The following is a 16711-nucleotide window of genomic DNA, read 5'->3' as shown; positions in this document are numbered from 1 at the left end:
GCATTTACTAGTTTTGACTTGTCTCTCTGCCTGCCATCACTTCAGTAACATGTTGATGCTGGACTGAATACCTAAATTCATTTTATCTAGATTAAGTTCTTGCCAATAGTTGTGATATCTAAGGTAGATGGCAGTCAGTAAGCATTGACATTAATATGACTAGAAACCCAAGATGACCAATGAGTGCAGATACAGTTTTGCAAGACAGAAGATAAATTAAATATTTGGCTGCAGTGCCTGGCCTGGATTGAAGAGGTCTAGGGGAGTGTTGGGCCAGGAGTTTCCTATGTTTTCCTAGTGCGTTTTTTTTTAAAAAGAATTCCTTTAGCTGTCTTTAAATTTTACAGATTTTATAGGCTTGGGTCTGCTTCTATCCGAATTAGTTTATAACGTACAAGTGTTACGTACCCCGTAACTGGGTTACTTACCAGCAAAGATAGAGAAGTCTGATGGTACTATTTTTAACAGTATTTATTGATAAAAATACACGAAAATAATATCAATGCAAACATACAGATAATATACGTCATCAATACTAACTCTAAAAGCGCGGGTATAATAATAACCAATAAGAAATAGCTCTATCATTGTCTAGGGGATAATTTATTGTCCGATGTAAAGTCACTTTAGTTCATTCAGGCTGCAGCTTTTGGTTGGAGAGAGAGACGATGTTTTTAGAACTTGCCTGTTTTCCTTTTTATGATATCGATCCTTCGAAATGTTGTCATGGTGATCTGTTCTTTAGCTAAGCTGTCTTCCGTGGTAAGGCCCCAATCCCAGGCAACGGGAAAGGACACACGTGGGCCTTCCACCGGCTGTCGCTATTAAACGCTGTCATGGGATTTCTAGCGTTTCTCCTGGTGTGTCTAAAGGGGTTGTTCCCCAGACCCTCTTTCATCCTGACTCACGGGGTCTCAGATGTCAATCAGGTTGGGATGATGCAATCCCTCAACCAACCCCCTCTGATCATTCCCTGAGGGCTTCCATGAAGTACAGTGCTCAATACACAATTCCGTCTCCAAGAGACAATGGCCGTTATCCATGGCTTTGTATCGCGGAGGCCAGGACACATTCCAAACGTCTCTCTCTCATTTCCTGGGTCTCCTGACCTGAATTAATAGCGATCTTGCGATTCTCAAAAAGGAGGGGGCTACTTTGTACCCTTTTGCCCCTCAGAGTTGGAGCACAGTCGTAACACTGTCGTAATTTCTTCAACGCGTTTTTACCATCGGTAAAAATGAAGTAATACAGAGTCTTACAGGATTTTAGAATCTAACACAATACAAAAGTTTTTTTTCACTACAGAGTAATACAGTTATACATTCAATTCAGCATCTAAACAGTTAACGATTACATGGTCACTTCCTTTAATATCCTAACATCTTGTACCTTACTAAAGTCTTGTAGCATCAGACTCCAATTTGATAACCACCTTTTTTTTCTTTCCTTCAGCAAACAAAACAAAAGAGTTGTGATCTTAGCTTACGTGTATACTACAAAAGTTCATGCAAATACTAATCTTTATGCTACTTTCAAACTTAACAGACAGGCTTCCATGAGGGTTGTCTTTATTATTCACATGCTTTGTCGAAATCCCTTAAAACCAGCTTCTGCTATTTAAAAATAGCTTCCCATTAACCCTCGCCTCTTTTCCGGTTAATTCCCACGTGGGGAGCTTGTGCACCCTGGTGAAATAGGCTATCGCCCGCTTCTTCCATAGGAGTTACTTTATCAACAATGTGTTCCAAACTTAGACCATCTTCCGAATTTCCACACAATTCTTTAATTTTACGCAAGTTGCTAGTTTTCTCTTCAGGACCCTTCAGGCTATTAGTTCTCAATGCCAGCGATCCCTCTTTGTTCAAATAGCATTTCGAATTCTGCGGTTTCACACCACACTCTGGAATAACAATAGCGTGTGGGGCCCCTTTACCTTCCAACTCAACATGTAATTGATTCACAGGCTTTGTGGTACCAAGCCATTGTCTCTGTAGCCTGGTTGCTGCTTCTGATATCAGTCCAGCCTTTAAATTTTCTTCATTCAATTTGGGAATTACCCATTTCCCTTTTCCTTCAATAATAATATTCACCTCACCACCTTTGATCTCCTCACTAACTTTTAACACACCTTTGAGCACAAACACCTAGGAACTCTCACTTCCCACTATTACCAAGGTTAACCCTTTCCTCACTGAACCAAGTCCATCTGACCCACAAGGACTGCATTCCTTTTCAACTGAATCAAATACCTCAGACTTTTTCTGAGCTTCATTACTAGGTTCAGTACCATGTGCATCCACATCTTGGACACACTCAAACGGGACATTTGCCTCTTCCAGGCTTTCAATACCTGTACCCGGTTCAAATTCTAAATTCCGCTGATCCTCTCTGGGCAACTCCCTTCTGGAGTAAACTCAACCCCACGGGCTGAAACAACCTCATCTGCCAACCCAGCAGACTTCTTCAAGGTAAGGGCACCCTTTTCATCTAGGACTGCCCTTATTTCATTATCGGGAACACCTTTGGAATTTTCAACTTCTTCAAACAGTTCTGCCAAACCAGACAGATCATCCATGTCCAACTCTGGACCTTTTAACAGCTCTATCTGCTTCTCATTTTTATTTCGTGCCTCTGGAACTTTTCTCCTCGCTAAGGGCAGATCTACCTCCACTCCCTTACTCTCTTTCACTTTACTACTCTTCATTTTACCATCCTCTAAACCCTCATGGTACAGGGTCAGTAAAAACATCTCGGTCAAATCGATACTGGCCGGATTTAAATTGCTCTCGTTCTCAGCAGCCTTTCTCAACATGCTGCGAGTGATCGCGCATGTGGGATAGATCTTGGAATCTAGGGGTGGGACCTCCACCGGCTGTCTCGTCAGTGTCATTGCTGACCAAACCTTACCACCGGCTAAATCATTACCCAGAAGGACGACTGTGTCAGTTCTTGGGAATTCTGATCGCACCCCCATTTCAACTGGTCCAGATACCAGCTCACAATTCATAATGACCTTATGTAAGGGCACCGTTTCCATCTCTTTTCCTATTCCTTTCACAGCTACCATTCCCGTCTTGCGACCAAAATCTAGTACCTTGCTGCTAATCAATGACAGTTCAGCGCCCGTGTCTCTCTAGATCCGCACTAGAACTGGTGGGTCTCCCTCTCTCACAGACACGGTTCCGTTTGACATACAAGTCTCAGACCCTTCTCGTACTCTGTCTACCCAGGGCTCTCTTGTCGATTTACTGATTACCACGGCATATCCTATAGGGACTGCTGCTTTCCCTTTTCCTGTCTCCTTCCTTGGAGCAAAGCACCTAGATGCAATATGTCCCCCCTTTCCACAATTAAAACAGGTCAAGCCCGTCTTGCCTCTCCCCCTCAATCTTACCACTAGCTCCCGGCGGGACCTCTGCCTCAGCCGGCGGGCTTTCTCTATCGTTCCCACGGTCTCTCTGGGAACTTTTATTCGAGGAAAACTTTGTCTTGTGGGTTAGGGCATATTCATCTGCGAACCTAGCAAATTTGGAGATGGACTTATTCGGCTTTTCATTCAAATACATCCCGATATCCTCTGAAACACAACCTCTAAATTCCTCAATCAGAATTAACTCCCTGAGACACCAAAAATCCTCTTCCACGATTTCTGCTGTACACCAACGATCCAAGAGCACACCCTTCTCATAGGCAAACTCGGTATACGTCTGATTCCACACTTTCTTTAAATTTCTGAACTTTTGTCTATACGCTTCAGGTACCAATTCGTAGGTCCGGAGAATGGCCGCTTTTACTTTGTCATAATTCTCCGCCTCTTCCTCCTCCATGGACAACGCCATATATGCTCATTGTGCCTTCCCTTTTAACACACTTTGTAACAACGCCACCCACTGCTCTTTCAGCCACTTCTGATTCACTGCCACCTTTTCAAAAAGCAAGAAATAACTATCAACATCCGTCTCCTCGAACGGAGGTACTAATCTCAACTCCCGACTAACATTAAACCGTTCCTCTCGGTCTGACCTTTGAACTCTTTGCTCTTGCCTTAACTTCTCCATATCCAAGTCATGTTGCCTCTGTTTCTCTTTCTCAGCTCTCTCCCTCTCTTTTTCAGCAGCTTCCAGCTGTTTTAACTGAATTTCATGCTCTCTTTGCTTCTCAGCTCTGTCCTGCTCTTTTTTCATCTCTAACTCCTTTAGCTGGAGCTCATGCTCCCGTTTCACCTCTAACTCCTTTAGCTGGAGCACATGCTCCCTTTGTTTGTCGGCCCTTTCTTTTTCTCTCTCGCCCTTTCTCTCTCTCTCTCAGCTCTTTCCTTTTCTTTCTCAGCCCTTTCTTTCTCCTTCTCAGCTGCTTCCAGTTGCTTTAACTTAATTGCATGTTCCAACCTTAACTTCTCCAACTCTAACTGAGCCGTCCCACTAGCTGGTACCTTTTCAGGGATATTTTCCAATACCTCAGCTGCAAACACATTCTTCCCAATATAATACTGAGTTATGGCCTTTCGCACCTCCCGCTTTTTCATTGACAACCTCACCTCTGCGAGGTTTAGTCCCTTTGCCATATTTATCAAGTCCGATTTAGTTGCCGCCTCTAGCGCCTCCAGAGTCGGGTTTTCTATCAATTCATCCACACCTATATTTGCTGGTTTCCCGTCTGGCTACCCGCATACCAGATTCAAGTTTGGACTTACAAGCCCGATTCACTGGCCCCCCCATTTGGTGTCAAATCCCAGACGAGCCCCTAAGTTGTTACGTACCTCGTAACTGGGTCACTTACCAGCAACAATAGAGAGGTCCGTTGAAGTCTGATGGTACTATTTTTAACAGTATTTATTGATAAAAATACACAAAAATAATATCAATGCAAACATAGAGATAATATACGTCGTCAATACTAACTCTAAAAGCGCGGGTATAATAATTACCAATAAGAAATAGCTCTATCATTGTCTAGGGGATAATTTATTGTCCGATGTAAAGTCACTTTAGTTCATTCAGGCTGCAGCTTTTGGTTGGAGACAGAGACGATGTTTTTAGAACTTGCCCGTTCTCCTTTTTATGATGTCGATCCTTCGAAATGTCATCGGTGGTGATCTCTTCTTTAGCTAAGCCGTCTTCCCTGGTAAGGCCTCACTCCTGGGCAACAGGAAAGGACACACGTGGGCCCTCCACTGGCTGTCGCTATTAAATGCTGTCATGGGATTTCTAGCATTTCTCCTGGTGCATCTAAAGGGGTTGTTCCCCAGACCCTCTTTTATCCTGACTCACAGGGTCTCAGATGTCAATCAGGTTGGGATGATGCAATCCCTCAACCAACCCCTTCTGATCGTTCCCTGAGGGCTTCCATGAAGTACAGTGCTCAATACACAATTCCGTCTCCAAGAGACAATGGCCGTTATCCGTGGCTTTGTATCGCTGGGGCCAGGACATTCCAAACATCTCTCTCTCTCATTTCCTGGGTCTCCTGACCTGAATTAATAGCGATCTTGCTATTCAAAAAGGAGGGGGCTACTTTGTACCCTTTTGCCCCTCAGAGTTGGGGCACAGTCGTAACACAAGTTAGAAAAAATTAACCTCTTATTAAACCAGGATGCTACCTGGTTTAGAGGACACTTGCTATCACGAGAGGATGGACAAACTTGGGTTGTTTTCTCTGGAGCGCTGGAGGCTGAGGTGAGATCTGATAGAGGTTTAGAAGATTATGAAAGGCAGATATAAAGTAGACAGGGAGTATCTTTTTTCCAGGGTTGAAGTGTCTAATCCCAGAGGGCTTGCATTGAAGGTGAGATGGGGTAGGTTCAAAGGGGATGTGAGGGGTAAATTTTTAACTCAAGGAGTGGTGGTTGCCTGGAATGCACTACATGGTGTGGTGGTAGAGGCTTTTCAGAGCTATTTGGATGTAAGGAAGATGGAGGAATTTAGACACTGTGTAGGTAGGAAGGTTGGTGTTTGGGTGTTTTTGAGGTTCAGCACAACATTGTGGGCTGAAGGGCCTTTTCCTGTGCTGTACTGTTCTATTATTATTATTATTATTATTATTTATTATTATGCAATAATTAGTGCATCAGTGCATGACAAGCATTTGGCAGTGAAATGTAAATTCTACTGAGCATTAGCTTAGCAATTTCTAACTCAAGGACTTAATTTCTAAGGGTGTACACTCTACTGAGCTCAGTGCATCTACTGCCACAATATTATTCAATCCCTGAAGTGATGCTAAAATGAATTGATCTTTCTAAATCATTTTGGTGATCCTTGGCCTTGTAGCTGAGAAGGGAGGACTAATTCAGGGAGGATTCCTGCATTTCATATTGGCATTGAAAAAAGTGAGTATTAATCTACATATTTTGTACAGCTGTGCAGGCATTACCCTGGGCAGGAAATTTTTACGTGGCCTGAAAATTGCACAGCACTTTAAGTGCTTTGTTTGTAATATGCATACCATGAATATTTAGAATGAAAACTGAAAAATTGTATACTTTGATTTTAATTACGAATTTAAGGGTCTAATGAAATAGAGGACAACGAAGAAAATCTCTTACTTCTCACAATTTTTTACTAATTCCAATTAGTGTCCAACTCCAGCTGCGCAGCAACAATGTCTACGTGCACGGGAGCATTTCTGTCACTGTGCAACCTTGCACCCATGCAGCTCAGAGTATTAATATCAGGAGTCACAGAATTTGTCTCTTGCGGCCAAATCTAATTGAAAGGGTGGGCAGTGATGGTTAAGAATAATCAGAAAAATTCCATTTGTTTTAACAATTCTCCTCAACTTTCTTTGCTACTTCAAACTAATTTGTTTACTTTCTTTCCCAGTTTTGATGATCTCAGATCAAAACATTAACTCTGTTTATCTTTCTGTGGGTACCTCCTGACCTGCTGAATATTTCCAGCATTTTAAGACTTCAGATTTCTGGTACCTTCAGTTTATATTTTTCATGATAGAAATGGTGTTTATTGTCTAAATGGTTTCAGATCATGAAAAATTGCGGAACTTGATTTATAAACACAAGAGATTCTACAGATGCTGCAAATCTGGAGATGCTGAAGGAGCTCAGCAGGTCAGGCAGCATCTGTGGAAAAGAATGAAGAGTTGATGTTTAATAAATTGACAGAATAAACAGCATCTTTACTTCTTTAGAAGTTTGGGAAGATTCAGCATGATATCTAAAACTCTGACAAACTTATATAGATGTGTAGTGGAGAGTATATAGACTGGCTGCATCACAGCCTGCTATGGAAACACCAATGCTTTTGAATGGAAAATTCTACAAAAAGTAGTGGACACAGCACAGTCTTTCATGGTTAAAGCCCTCCCAACTATTAAGCACAACTACACAGAGCATTGTTGTAGGAAAGCAGCATCAATCATCAGGGACCTCTACCATCCAGGTCAAGCTCTCCTCTCACTGCTGCCATCAGGAAGAAGGTACAACAGCCTCAGAACACACACCACCAGGTCAGGAACAATTATTGCCCCTCAAACATAAGGATTTTAAATCAAAGCGGAAAACTTCACTTGCTCCATAAATGGTCTGTTCCTCCAGCCAATAGACTCACATTCAAGGACTGTTCATCTCATGTTCTCAATATTTACTACTTATTTATTATCATTATTATTATTTATTTATTTTTGTATTTTCACAGTTTGATGTCTTTTGCACACTAGTTGAAACCCAAGTGTATGCAGTCTTTCATTAATTCTATTGTGATTATTTTATTATTGATTATGACCTCAAGAAAATGAATCTCAGGGTTGTATATGGTGACATCTACGTACTTTGATAATAACTTTGAACTTTGACATTTTGAGCCAAGACCCTTCGTCAGGACTCAAATGAATTTAATCAACTGGATATAAGATGATTTTTTAAAATTTCACAAACAGGGAGAACATTCAAGTAAGTTAAAACTTCTCAAAAACATACAAATCCTGCATCAATAGTTTGTACAAATCATTCAAGATAGGTCACCCTAATAGGATGGCCTTACACATACCTGCGATCTCTGGCGCAAAGCTTGGGGGCAGATGTGAAGGGCATTCAGCTCCCAGCTCAGGAGAATGGGAAATGAGATATGCATCCATCTGTCTAGCCTCTAGGCCATTTCTGACTTTGAAATGGGCAGGTGTGGAAGTCAGGATCAAACTCACTGAGATGATGCAGTTAGCTGGCAGTTCTCCACCGTATTGCAGCTTGTCGAACAGTACCATCTGGCTCAGCTTGAGTTATCATCGCGCCCTATACAGCCGTGACACAGCTGTTTGTGTCAGTTACCCACCTTCTGCTCCTTCAATATTTTGGATTTCTTGATGTCTTGCGTTAAGCCCAACACAGCTACTGGGGCATAGGCCACCGACTGCATCTTGCAAGAGTCCTCTGTTCTTGGTCAGTCTTCCAAGTTGTCTGCAGGTGAAGATCCTTCCTCTCCCAGAAAAGAGGTGATCGGAGCTTCTACTGGCGTTTCAGTGTTTTTATGGGTTGGGGTTGCTAGGCCCATGCTCAAACCTCCTTTTGCAGCCGGCTTGGAACTCCATGGTGAGGTAATGTCTTTAAATACAATAAATATTCTTTGTAGTTGAAGGAATGAGAGCATTACTTCATTGCCTGGTCATTTAAACAGAATTGCAGGATGGAAGAGTATATACTACAACTGTAATCTATCATATTTATCTTTCATAATAGAGAATTTCTTGGTCTTTTATGATTGCTTTGCCATTGCAAACTTTGTAAGATTGCACGTTTTTCCAGCACTTAAAATACTTCACGTTACATGCTTCCAATAATTGGATTCTGGCTCAATGCCATTTGCACATTTTTGATGTAACCTAGATCCTGAAATCTGCCTGGCCTTGTCTTGGTAGAAGGCTGCTGGGTGGTGATTATACTTTTAAGTACTAAACAAAATAATGCTTACCTTATTATATGACAGATAAAATGAGCATTTACGAAGTGTTTAATATCTTTGGATTTCAACAAGATATTTATTTTGTTGGAAGCTTAGTTATTCTTGATGTTATGGATGTTAAGGCTCAGTACACTGCAGGAATATGCTTGTAAAGATACAATATTCTTTGAAACTAGTGGAACTACGTCTGTGAGATGCCAATTTTGTGCATTTTGTGCTGCTGCAAAGAGCACTATATGAGGTCATTCTTACCCATGGCTATTAGGCTCTATAATAAGCCAACCTATAGCCGGACAAGTGATGACTTCCTCATGTTAGACTGTTTGAGGTAATTTTTTAAACTCTTTCTTACTTCTCTAATAATATTTGTATATCTGTGCACATGTAATGCTACTGCAATATTGTAATTTCTTTTGAGATCAATAAGTATCTATCTAAGTCTTTTCCTTCTATACAAAAGAAAAGGATGAACTTGTAATTTATCAACATCAGTCAAATTCTTAGCCTAACATTACTGAATCTGTACATCATATAAACAGGCCATTTGGCCCAGCACATGAATGCTGCTTGACATGCCTATCTATACATTCCCATTTTAAGAAGTCTTTCGCCTTTTCTCAACAAAAATACATTTATGAGTGGCCTCATGAAGAAGTTATGGATTTTATGTACACTGACTTGTGGATACCTCTACATATGAATGTGCTTCCATAACAACATTAAATTTCAAAAACTGGGAGCACTTGTATTTCCTCTTCACTGTTAGTAAGTCCTTCATATCAGTTTTCTGTGTTCTTATTGCCATTCATTACAATAATGTGGTGATGTGGTTACCTTATCAAATGATTCTTGTTTATTGTCTGACTTATGGATGTCTGTGAAAACAGAACTGGTTTGTTACCTGGGGACAACTTGTGTATATTTATTTATTTAGAGATACAGTGCAGAACAGGCTCTTCTGGCCCAATGAGCTACACTGCCAAGCAACCCGCCTACTTAACCCTAGCCTAGCCACAGGACAATTTACAATGACCAATTAACCTACTCACTGGCGCATCTTTGGAATGTGGGTGAGAGAGATTTGAAAAGAACAAGCGTTGTCACTGACAAAAATCAGTGAGATGCAAGTGGAGTGGCTATTTTTGGAATGGCCATTGTTTGAGTGGGCCAGTATTAGAGTGGGAGGCTTTGGCTCAACAGACTTCTGCAAGAACAGGCTTGGGCAAGCACAGGTGGAGGTTCTAAGTAGGGAAATAGTAAGTTTTTTTTCCTCCACTTTTTTGTCTATTAGTATATACGTAGCTAGTGCGCTGAGAGTGGGTCCAGAGTTAGTGGAATGTTTTTTGTGTGAGATATGGGAACTATGGGAGACCTCCAGATGACCTCCAGATGACCTCCAATGAGCTTCAACTCCTCAGAGACTATGTTAAGGAATTGGAGTGCAGCTCGATGAGCTTCGGATTATACAGGAAAATAACGAGGTGATAGATAAAAGCTACAGTGAGGAAGACACGCCTAAGTTGCATGAGGCAGATACTTAGGTGTCTGTCAGGAGAGGGAAGAGGAATAGACAGCCAGTGCAAAGTACCTCTGTGGCCATTCCCCTCAATAATAAGTATATCACTTTGGATACTGTTGGGGAGGATGACCTACCGGGGGAAGCTACAGCGACTGGGTCTCTGGCACTGACATTGGCTCTGTGGCTCAGGAAGGAAGTGGGGAGAAGGGGAATACTGTAGCGATGTGGGATCCCATAGTTAGGGGAGCAGACAGGAGGATCTGTGGATGTGATAAAGACACATGGATGGTATTTTGCGTCCGTGGTGCCAGGATCATGGATGTCTCAGATCGTGTCCATAGCGTTCTACAGGCGGTGGGTGAGCAGCCAGAAGTCATGTTACATTTTGTTACCAACAACGTAGGTGGGAAAAGTGTGGAGGTCCTGAAGAGAGAATACAGGGAGTTAGATAGAAAGCTGAAAAGCAGGATTTCCAGGGTAGTAATCTGATTGCTGCCTGTGCCATGTGTATTAAACTCCCCTGCATTTCTTACCTGGTCAGTGATGTCAAAGGTGGTGACTGGTAGGAATTGAACACAAATCCACTGGATGGTTTCTGTCATGTTGTTTTCACTATCCTAACAGCTTTTACACTTTGCATTCATTGACAAATGAGGAGAACTCACATTCTTTGTTTAGCAGAAAAATCTTGCTACGAGGTGTAACCCAGCCTGGCACCAGCAAGCTAATTAAACAATATTTGAATAGATGAATATTAAATGCCATCTCAGAAACATACCTTCCAGTCCTTTGAGATTGCTTCACAATTCATCATGATCATTTTTGATATTCTACCTCCGTGCTGGTTGCGAGCTTCTTTCCATAACCTTTGGTTCTCTTTAATGTCCATGATTTTATTGTGAACACATCATAGGAGCCTCTAAAGCACACTGGGTTAGAGAAATCCAAAGGTTCACCACCTCAGTAAAGAGAGTTCTCCTCATCTCAAATTGAAACAACTTGCCTTTTTAAAAATAAATCTCCGCACATTTCAGTCAGGGCTAACATCTCCCCTCTGTCTCACCCTTCAAACTCCTTAAGAATTTTGTGAATTTTGCAATCTCCTCTCATTCCTTCAATCTCTGTCAAAAATACAATCACAGTCTACATACAAAAAAGGTTGGGAACCCCTGCTCTACATAATCTCCTCTTGTACAACAGTCCCTCTGCTCACACTCCCTGGAACCAGTTAAGTGCAGCCTCACAGTGAGGGTAACAATGGGATGACCTGGCAGATGAATATGTGGCCGAGAAATTGGTGCGGGGGCCACGGATTCAGATTTAGAAAAGAAGACCATAAGATGTAGGAGCAGGATTAGATCAATTGGCCCATTGAGTCTGCTCCGCCATTTTATCATGACTATTCCATTTTCCCTCTCAGCCCCAATCTCCTGCCTTCCCCCCCCCCATATCCCTTCATGCCCTGACCACTGCCTTAAATATACATAAAGACCCCTGTACTAGTTCCTCAACCACGCATTCACCTGCCAAATCATCCTATTATTATCCTCACTGGCATGTGGCAAAGGCAGTAATCCTGGAGGTCCAGTTTCTCAGCTTTCTACCTAGCTCCCTAAAATCACTCTTCGTGACCTCCTCAACTAATCTATCTACGTTATTGGTGCCAACATGTACCAGGACTTCTGGCTGCTCACGTTCACCCTTGAGAATGCTATGGACATGATCTGAGACATCCCTGATCTTGGCACCAGGGAGGCAACATACCATCAGGGTGCCCGCAGAACCTTGTCTTTGTTCCTCTGAGTGTGGAATCTCCTATCAACACTACAGTCCTCTTCACCTGTCTGCTCTTCTGAGTCATAGCACCAGACTCAGTGCCAGAGACCAGGTCACTGTGGCTCCCACTGGTAGGTCATCCTCCTCAGTAGTATCTGAAGTTATATACTTAGTATTGAGGGAAATGGCCAGAGGTGTACTCTGCACTGACTGTACTTGTCCCCTCCTTCTCCTGACAGTCACCCACTTACCTGTCTCCTGCAAGCTAGGGGTGGCCACCTCCCTGTAGCTCCTGTGTATCACCAACTCATTCTCCCTTATGAGTCGAAGGTCATCGAGCTGCAGCTTGTGTTTATCTGGGAGACTGGTGGTCTCACATCCCACACACAGAACAAAACACTGCCCCTGGAGCCACTCTCATTATTCTATGCACTATTAGATGAGGAATGAACAAGTACAAACAGAGAGAGAGAGTAACTTACCTAATCTACCTCACCCAAGCCTAACGTCACCTTAATCAGATTTCTGAATTAATAGGATCTCTTCTGGGGAAGGAATTACCTGTACAAAAAGGAATAGAAAGGGTTCTGCGAAGCTGCACTAAACTAGTTCCAGGGAGTGTGAGCAGAGGAACTGTTGTACAAGAGGAGATTATGTAGAGCAGGGGTTCCCAACCTTTTTTGTATGTAGACTGTGATTGTATTTTTGACAGAGATTGAAGGAATGAGAGGAGATTGCAAAATTCACAAAATTCTTAAGGAGTTTGAAGGGTTAGACAGAGGGGAGATGTTAGCCCTGACTGAAATGCACAGAGATTTATTTTTAAAAAGGCAAGTTGTTTCAATTTGAGATGAGGAGAACTCTCTTTACTGAGGTGGTGAACCTTTGGATTTCTCTAACCCAGTGTGCTTTAGAGGCTCCTATGATGTGTTCATAATAAAATCATGGACATTAAAGAGAACGGGGGGGGTTATGGAAAGAAGCTCGAAACCGGCACGGAGGTAGAATATCAAAAATTATCATGATGGATTGTGAAGCAATCTCAAAGCACTGGAAGGTATGTTTCTGAGATGGCATTTAATATTCATCTATTCAAATATTGTTTAATTAGCTTGCTAGTGCCAGGCTGGGTTACACCTCGCAGCAAGATTTTTCTGTTAAACAAAGAAAGTGAGTTCTCCTCATTTGTCAATGAATGCAAAGTGTAGAAGCTGTTAGGATAGTGAAAACAACATGACAGAAATCATCCAGTGGATTTGTGTTCAATTCCTACCAGTCACCACCTTTGACATCACTGACCAGGTAAGAAATGCAGGGGAGTTTAGTGCAAATGAAAACCATTGGATAGTGAGAAGATGCAAGTTTTGGGAAATTCAGTATACGTTTTATGAAATTTATGTAACATAGAACATAGTACAGCACAGGAACAGGCCATTCAGCCCACAAAATCGTGCTGAACCAGCTAAAAAGCAAATCAAAAACACCCAAATACCAATCCCTCCTATCTACACCGTGTCCATATCTTGTCAAAGGGTCTTGCCCAAATTATTGACTGTACTTTTTTCCATACAAGCTGTCTGGCCTGCTGAGTTCCTCCAGCATTTTGAGTGTGTGCTTGGATTTCCAGCTTCTGCAGATTTTCTTCTTCCTTATATCCGTGTGCCTATCCAAACATCTCTTAAAAGCTTCTTATGTTTTTGCCTCTGCCATACCAGGTAGCACACCTGAGGCATCTACCACTCTCTGAGTAAAAAAACTTACTCCTCACATCCCCCTTGAAGCTACCACCTCTCACCTTCAATACATGCCCTCTGCCATTAGTTATTTCAACCCTGGGAAATTGATATTTTCTGTCCATTCTATCTATCCCTCTCATAATCTTATAAACCTCCATCAGCTGTCCTTTCAGCCTCTAGTGCTCTGGAGAAAACAACCCAAGTTTATCCAGCCTCTCATCATCACACATGCCCTCTAAATCAGGCAGCATTCTGGTTAACCTCTTCTGCACCCTTTCCAAAGCCTCAATATCCTTCCTATAGTGGAGCAACCAGAACTGTGTGTAATACTCCAGATGTGGCCTAACAAAAATTTTGTAAAGTTGCAACATAACCACTTGACTTTTGAACTCATTACCTTGACTAATAAAACAGGCATTCCATAAGCCTTCTTAACCACCTTATCAATCTGTGCAGCCACTTTCAAGGAACTATAAATGTGGATCCCAAGATCTCTCTGCTCAGCAACACTGTTAAGGATCTTGCCCTGACCAGTGTACTGTCTCTTTGCATTTGCCCTAGCAAGATGCAACACATATTTATCTGGATTAAACTTCATCTGGCATTTCTGCAACTGACCTTTATTGTGACGTATTCCTTGCCATTCTTCAACACTACCCACAACTTCACCAATCTTGGTATCATCTGCCAATTTACTAACCCACCCATCTACATTTTCATCCAGGTCATTTATATACATCACTGCCAGCAGAGGTCCCAGCACAAATCCCTGCAGAACACCACTAATTACAGACCTCCATCTCGAATAAGTCCCTTCAAGGAAGCTTGAAGTAGGTCTGTTTTTTTGACAATGGCATTGTTACTATTTGGTGTGAAGGAAAGGCCAAGTCCCAGTAGGGTGACCACTCTGTATTTCAAAGTCCCCAGCACTAAAGTCATTATCATACTCAAGTGTGTTAACCTCCTCGGTCCTGATGAAGGGTCTCAGCCCGAAACGTCAGTTGTTTACTCATGTCCGTAGTTGCTGCCTAGCCTGTTGAGTTCCTCCAACATTTTGTGTGTGTTGCTCAGATATCCTGCATCTGCAGATTTTCTCACCTTTGTGTTAACATCCTTCCATGATAACCAATTAGGAGAAAGAATTTAAACCCAGTGGCTCAGATTTTATCATGATTTCTGGCTGTCACTGACAGGTTAGCATCTACCTCTGTCTGCCCTGGAGAAGCAGCAGTGAGCCACCGTACTGAAATCCTCCAGGTGTAATGTAGTAAGCTTACCCAAAATGCTGCAGGAGACTAACTTCCAGCAAACTGTCCTAGCGATGGAGATTGATGCACCATCAATAACTCTCTCTGAGACGTGAAGGCGAGATATCGGCTTTTATTGACTGGAAGAAAGAACAAGCAGTAGTTGACCACCATACTACATCCTGGAGACTGAGGGCTGGGCTCAGGCCTCAATCGCCTTTATACTGGGGTCAGTGGGAGGAGCCACAGGAGCAGTCAGCAGGGGGCGTGTCCAGACAGGTATATGTAGTTCACCACAGAGATTAATCAACAATACTTTCAAGTCCACGCATTAGAATCATAGTTATACATCTTGGAACCAGGCCATTTGACCCAACTCATCTGTGCTGACCAAATTACATAATTGAGGTAGTCTAATTGCATGTGGCACGCAGTCAAACCTATCCTATGATACCCATGTACCTAAGTGTCTGCGAATGTTGTAACCACATTCTCTAGTATCACTTTTCCTCATTCCATACACTCCATCAGTCTGACTTGTCCTTGCTGCCTTCCTCGTATAAAAGCACAACATTAGCCACCATCCAGCCTTCTGTGGCTAAAGAAAGCACAGGGCCCCTGCAGTTTCTTTCCTAGTTTCTCCCTTGTCTGGAATTTGCAAGTTGTGAACTCAAGTCAGCTCCATCATGGGCACTAGCCTCCCCAGCATCCAGATCTTCAAGGAGCGATGCTTCAACAAGGCAGCATCCATCAGAGAGGGCCCCCATCATATAGGAGATGCCCTCTTCTCATTGCTACTATCGGGGAGGAGATACAGGAGCCTGAAGGCACACACTCAACAATTCAGGAACAGCTTCTTCCCCTCTGTCGATCAATGGGCAATGAACCCATGAACACAACCTCACTACATTTTTTTTTCTCTTTTTGCCCTATTTATTTAACTTTCATATATATACTTATTGTAACTTAGAGTGTTTTTATTCATATGTATTGCAATATGCTGCTGCCACATGACAACAAATCTCATGACATACGCTGGAGATATTAAACCTGACGCTGATTCAATAACTTGCTGATTAGGTGGCTGCATGTTTTTATAGAGGGAAGGGGATTTTTGGATGAAGTGTTATGATCTAAAAGCTAACTATGTGCTCTTTGTAGAGGAATCACATACATCAATGTTTCACAATTCTCTGAATAGAATAAGAGGGTGTGACTTGGATATAAACTTTTATTCCAAGACAACTTGATTGAAGTATTAAGCTGCAGGTTCAAAAAAGAGATTAAACTTTTGATTCGTATCCAAGGGCCATGTATAAATGTTGCCAAACTCTGATACAAACTCCTAGGATTAATTTACCCTGGTACCCTTTCCTAATATTGATTAAGCTGTTAATGGCATTCCTAGATGATTATTTAATAAGATAAATAAGTGAGTGTGTCTTGCATTCTGGGCTCTTTCCCAGGCATACTGCACTCTAGTTTCTGTCAGAGCTAATGGACTCTTAATCTGTGTTTTTC

At 42.1% G+C, this 16711-nt stretch overlaps 1 protein-coding gene across 2 annotated transcripts in view; it reads left to right on the top strand.

The window, feature by feature from the left end:
* LOC132382587 (kelch-like protein 25) overlaps positions 1 to 16711 on the top strand; it is a 60308-nt gene that overhangs the window by 18114 nt on the left and 25483 nt on the right. The window lies entirely within an intron of this gene.

This window comes from Hypanus sabinus, chromosome 28 (assembly GCF_030144855.1).
Source record: "Hypanus sabinus isolate sHypSab1 chromosome 28, sHypSab1.hap1, whole genome shotgun sequence".
NCBI classification, from domain to species: domain Eukaryota; kingdom Metazoa; phylum Chordata; class Chondrichthyes; order Myliobatiformes; family Dasyatidae; genus Hypanus; species Hypanus sabinus.
This window is presented reverse-complemented; position numbering and strand designations above follow the sequence as displayed.